A 7192-nucleotide genomic window follows, 5' to 3' on the forward strand; every position below is an offset into this window, starting at 1 on the left:
CAATAGAGTCACCTATTTATATATATATATATATATATATATATATATATATATATATATATATATATATAAAAAATATATACACATATATATATATATATATATATATATATATATATATACATATATATATATAATATAAGCACACACATATATATATATATATATATATATATATATATATATATATATATATATATATATATACATATATATATATATATATATATATATATATATATATATATATATATGGTGGATATAAAAAGTGAACACACCCCTGTTAAAATACCAGGTTTTTGTGATATAAAAAAATGAGACCACAATACATCATTTAAAACTTTTCTCACCTTTAATGTCACCTATAACTTGTACAATTCAATTGAAAAACAAACAAATCTGTTAGGGGAAAAAATATAAAAAATAAAACGTACAATAAGCTAGTTGCATAAGTGTGCACACCCTTAAACTAATGCTTTGTTGAAGCACCTTTTGATTTAATTACAGATTTCTGTCTTCTTGGGTAGGAGTCTATCAGCATGGCACATCTTGAATTTACAATATTTGCCCACTGTTCCTTGCAAAAGCGCTCCAAATCTGTCAGATTACGAGGGCATCTCTTGTGCACAGCCTTCTTCAGGTCACCCCACAGATTTTCTATTGGATTTAGGTCTGGGCTCTGGCTGGGCCATTCCAAAACTGAATTTTCTTCTGTTGAAGCCATTTTTTTGTTTATTTGGATGTATGCTTGGGGTCATTGTCGTGTTGAAAGGTGAAATTCCTCTTCATCTTCATCTTTCTAGCAGAAGCCTGAAGGTTTTGGGCCAAAAGTGACTGGTATTTGGAACCATTCATAATTCCCTAAACCTTGACTAAAGCCCCAGTTCCAGCTGAAGAAAAGCAACCCCAAAGCATGATACTGCCACCACCATGCTTCACAGTGGGGATGATGTTCTTTTGGTGATGTGAAGTGTTGTTCTTGCTCCAAACGTAGCTTTTGGAATTGTGTCCAAAAAGTTCAGCCGTGGTCTCATCACACCATAACACATTTTACCACATGCTTCTGGGAGACTTGATGTATTATTTTGCAAATTTTAGACAGGCCTGGGTGTTTTTCTGTGTAAGAAAAGGCTTCCGTCTTGCAACCCTACCCCATAGTCCAGACATATGGAGAATACGGGAGATTGTTGTTACATGTAGCACACAACCAGTACTTGCCAGAAATTCCTGCAGCTCCTTCAGTGTTGCTGTAGGTCTCTTGGCATCCTTCCTGACCAGTTTTCATCTTGTTTTTTCATCGATTTTGGAGAGACATCTAATTCTTTGCAAAGTCACTGTTGTCCCGTATTTTCTCCACTTTTTGATGACTGTTCTCACTGTGTTCCATGGTATATCCAGTACTGTGGAAATTGTTTTGTACCCTTCTCCTGACTGATACCTTTCAACAATGAGATCCCTTTGATGATTTGTAAGCTATCCGCGTACTCTGGCTTTTGCTGTAACAGGCAACTGAGTAAATGTCAGAAAAATCCTACTAGGACAGCTGAACTTTATTTGGGGTTAATCAAGTCTCTTTAATTGATGGCAGGTGTGTACCCAAGAAGACTGAATGCTGTAATTAAATCAAAAGGTGCTTCAACAAAGTATTAGTTTAAGGGTGTGCAAACACAACAAAGTATTATAAACAAAACAATAATAGTAAAGGAGCAAACCAAGGCTGAAGGCTTTCAAAAACATAAAAGGTTCATGCATACAAGTCTCCAACACAGGAACACTCCAAACAGAAGTAAAAATAATTCCAATTTACTCGTATAAATATGTGTATATGTGTGTATATATATATATATATATATATATATATATATATATATATATTTATATATATGTGTGTGTGTGTGTGTGTGTGTGTGTGTGTGTGTGTGTGTGTGTGTGTGTACTCCCCCAGTGGCCAACAACACGAGGCAGGAAAACGACAACACACCAAGGACTCCTATAGCAGCCAGTTTACCCCTTGAGGCAACTATGAACTCTACCCCAGCCGGAACACAGGAGTCTTTTTTATTACAGGAACCACTAACCAACTTGAACTCAGCAACGCACACCATGGTGACGAGAGGCAGAGGGAGAGGCAGACAGAGAGGCAGAGGGAGGAACAATTTTTCTTACAGGGGCAGATCGATGAGAACAAGAAGCACGATGAGGAGGTTTTATTAATGGAAAGGGAACTCATGGTCTCCACTGCCTTCTTCAACCTGACCAATAGAGTTTTCAAAGACTAGCACCTTCAGCTTCTCAACAAGGGCTTTACCTTTATCCCCTCACAAAGAGCACATATCACCAATGTGTCACTCGATTTACGCCTGTACCTCAGGAAACTCAACCTCAAAATATTGTACTACGACCCAGATAGTAGCAGGGCTAGCACCACTGATGTCAATGAAACGAACCAGCACACACTCAAAAAGAAAAGCGTATTCACCCCGGTGCCAAATAGCACCCTCACTACTTTTCAGCATGAACTTAGGCTCTTGCTGAAACAACCCACTTGCGACAAATGGTTTCATCTCTCCACACAGGAGCAGCAAGCTCTAAACGAGCTTAACAGAGACAGTCAGCTAAGAATTATGAAAGCTGACAAAGGTACAGGACTTGCAGCAATGGAACAAGAAGTCTACATCAGGAAAATAAAAACAACGCTAATCAACAACGAATTTTACAAGCCTGTGTCTTCAAAAGAAGTAAATAAGCAGTTTTCAGCAGTAGATAAGCTACTAAAAAAGCTAGAACTGGGACAACATGTTACGCTGGAGGAATACATGTTTTTAGTAGTACAAAAACCTAGCCTGGGGAAACTATTCGGCATCCCCAAGATCCACAAGGATCACAAGGACCCCCTTCAGGCTAATCATCTCCAACAAAAGGACCAAGACCGAGAACATCTCGGAGTATCTGGACTATGTTTTCAATCCCTTAGTCCAATCCACAGCGTTCTATATAAAGGATTCATGGGACTTCCTCAACATTTTGCACAATACCACGTTGGACTTTAAAAAGTGTATACTGGTCACTCTGGATATAGTGGCCTTATACACGAACATCCCACACCACGAGGGCGTACAGGCCATCGAATTGTTCCTCAGCAAATACGCTAAATTCCACACCAGTCGAGTGGAAACCTTATTAGCACTAACCACAGCAGTGCTAACAAACAACTTCTTTCACTTCAACGGAAACATATACCAGCAAGTGAAAGGAGTAGCGATGGGGTCCAAAATGGCCCCAGCATTTGCCAATTTAGTGTTAAGCACATGGGAACAGGAAACCTTAGTCCACTTACCACAATTCAACAAGGTCCATCTATACAGGCATTACATTGACAATATTTTTTTTGTGTGGGAAGGCCACCAAAAAGATCTGGACACTTTCATCAACTGCCTGCCCAACAGTATCCCCTATCTGGATTTTGTTATCTCAGGCTGCAGTGCTAAAATAAACTTCCTGGACATCCAAATTACCATGGACGCTAGCACAGGACAGCTAGTCTCCAACGTGTATCGCAAGGACACCTACAGGAATAATTTCGTAGACTTTCGCAGCCAACATCCCTTCTTCATGAAGAATAATGTGCTTCAAGGACAGTTTATCAGACTATCCCGTATCATTTCAGAGGACAGCACCTTTCACCTGGAAAGCAAATTCCTTGCGCACATGTTTGCAAGCAAACATTACCCCAAGCAACTTATCTACGAAGTTTTCACGGATGTTGCTATACACAGGCATAACAAATACAAAGCAATCCTAAAAAATGGCTTTACCCCTAAGGCCTCTACAAGCAATGAAACTTGCACAGATAGGAACTGCAGCTTCCCGCTACCAATCAGCAGGGACAGGTGAGCCATCAAAAACATTATCAGCAGCAACTGGAACATTATCAGGGCCAGCAACGAACTAAGAAAAATTCTGGGAGAAGAACCAAACTTCTCTTACAAAAGGACTACAACCCTAAAAATGGCATGTGAGAAAGACAAACCACATTTTTTAATTAATCAGGTACCAAATGACTATGTCAAAGGCATGTTCACTTGTACTAAATGTGTTGTCTGCCCGCATATTCATACGGGCGCTAGCTTCTGTTTTAGGCACTGTAATCTGACCATTGCGTTTCTTAAACACTATGACTGCCACACCATGTTTGTAGTCTACGCAGGAACATGCAACTCCTGCCAATCCTTTTACGTAGGAAAAACGATCAGAAAACTTTCTGACCGCATCAAAGAGCATTTAGCAGCCATAAGGAATAAAGATAATAGCAATGCTCTGGGCAGGCACAGCTCTATATGTGTAAACTTTACCGGTTTTAAATTCTTCATTTTAGTGCAAGTAGATCAATTTTATGGTGACTGTAAAACATTGTTAGAACTCAAAAGAATTATGCTGGCAACTACTATTAAATGCAGAGACCACCCCAGGTCTCAATGAAAACTTAAATGTAAAGTGTGCTCTGAGATGGCTAGTGTAACTACCCCCACAGAGGCACACATATTCAGCTGCAGCAGCTCAAGTTTCAGGAGTGAGTCATTCTAAATCCAGGAAGCTGTCATTGGTTAATAAGTATCTGCAGTGTGACACAACTCATGCATACTAATTATTGCCTCTCTGTTATACTAATGATTCTTTTAAAAAGTGTCAACTCTTTTACCCTAAGAGCAGTCATTGGCCAAAATATATCTGCAGTATTTTACATGTAGAAAAGTATTTAAGCACAAGTCTTGCACATTTGTAAATAGTTGTAACAGCAGATGCAGAAGGAATCACCACAAAAAGGAACCTCCGTTGTAGCATAAAATGTCTTTATTTGCAAACCAAGAATGAGCGCTTTCGCGTAGAATAACTACGCTTCTTCAGATTTAATTATGAATGAGAAAGACACTTATTTTATACAAAACTTTTGGCGGGCAAGCCAAACAATCAATCAATTAGCTAATTTAATAAAAAGTTAAACGCTTAAAGTGCTTAAAGTGCTCCAACCATTTAAATACTGGCTATCCATTGAAACAACAATTTATGCACATTTACTCAAAGCATATAACATAACACATGAGAAAATGAAAAGTAAAAAATAATAAATAAAATAATATTTCACTTCTAATGCATAATATTCATGAAACCTGTTAATATCTTCTAAAAATAATAAAGTGCATCTGTTATTTTACAACCTTAGTCACCCATAGTAACGTATCGCGTACAGTTCAATAATAACATCTAAACAGCCTAAATGATCAAAAGACAAAATATATATATATGCAGAGACCTGATCAAATATCAAAACTTAAAAGTCCATCAATAAAAAAGTGTTCCTTTACAAAAGTAAGTAAATAGAACTAACATATAGTTCATTCCGTTCACTAATATTTCTTTAAAACCTTTGACAGGCTTTTATTGAATGTATAATAGTATGAACATCAAATATTAACCAATTGTGATATATGCAAATTTTAAATATAATATTAAATATATTAAATAAATATTAAATATTAGATAAATAAACAAATAATTAATTAATACATATAAAAACCTCATTAAAATCTTCCATTGTTTGAAACCCAATAAGATTAAAATGAATTAATAAATAATTACCTAGAACAGCATGAATTGATAATATTTAAATATTACATAAATATTAAATAAATAAATATATGTAAATCAGGTCATAATTTCCTATTATTCAATACAGGTTTGATTGATATAAACTGATTAATACCTGGATTAATGTGCGCTTTTAGAGTAAATATCCATTTGAGTTCGATACAAGCCAGATGATTAGTGTTATCACCTCCTCTAGAATTTTGAGTAACCAATTGTAAGACTTTAAAGCTAAAACTATGAGTTGTATGCTCTTGTATATGCTTCGCTAACGCATTTTGCTCATTTCCTTTTTTAATATCATAAAGGTGATTATAAACCCTATCTCTTAGTCTCCTCTTAGTTAGACCTACGTAGAATGCATCACAATTCTCACAGGTTGCAAGATATACAAGATTGGTGCTATCACAATTAGAGTAACTAGTTGGCGTAAACATATATAAGCCTTCTGGATGTTTAAAAAACTGCTTCTTAGAGATGTATGGACACATGTGACAATGGCCACAAGGATAGGTTCCAGTTTGAAGAGGTTTGGTAGTACTATGTGGGTTATTTTTTTCTGTACAAAGTAGTTGCTTAAAATTGTTACAATTCTTGTAACTAAATCTGGGATATTCACCAACAATGGTCTTTGTGAAAGGATCCATGATAAGTATGTTCCAATTTTTACTGATTACCTTCCTAAGAGAAACGATATCACTAGTGTATTTCATAGTGAATGACAACTTCTCTGTAAATCTACCATTCGTAGGTTTATCTGTTAGGAAAACCTGCTTTGCACCACAGTTTACATTATCAGTATTTGTTATTATGATATCAGTCATCTGTTGTTTACATTTTTTAATTAGTTTATTACTATAACCTCTTTCCCTAAATAGTAATTCTAGTTTTTCTATTTCAGATAAAAAAACATCATTATCACAACAAATCCTAGCTATTCTATTAAATTGACTTTTGACAATTCCTGGGAAGGTATGTCTAGGATGCATACTTTCATATTTCAATAAGGTGTTTCTCCAAGTCGGTTTTCTATAAAGAGAGGTATTAATCATTCCATTAGCATTAAACTTCAAAGTTAGGTCCAAAAAATAAACCTGTTCTTGTGAGGTTTCAACAGTGAACCTCAGAAAAGAGCTAGTACTTTCTATATCTTTGATGAATTGAATGCAGTCAGCTTTATTTCCTTCCCAAATAATAAGGACGTCGTCCACAAATCTTTTATACAATTTAATGTTGCTGTATTGTCTATGTTTAAACAGAAAATTCCATTCCCATTCATGAACAACAAGATTTGCATAACTATTCGCACAGGGGGTGCCCATGGCCACCCCCCATTTTTGTAAATAGTATTTGTCCTTAAACATAAAAAGATTGTTGTTAAGTACAAGTTCTAATAACTGGTTAATTAGGATTTGTCTATTATTACTATAATGGGAACATCTCAACAAAATCTCTCTTATGGCTTGAAGTCCCAGTTCATTCGGAATGCATGTAAACAAATCTTTTACATCCATAGTGACTAATAAGTAGTTAGTAATATCTTTTTCTA

Source organism: Protopterus annectens, chromosome 3.part1 (genome assembly GCF_019279795.1).
Source record: "Protopterus annectens isolate FY-2018-M chromosome 3.part1, PAN1.0, whole genome shotgun sequence".
In the NCBI taxonomy this organism is placed as follows: Eukaryota; Metazoa; Chordata; order Ceratodontiformes; family Protopteridae; genus Protopterus; species Protopterus annectens.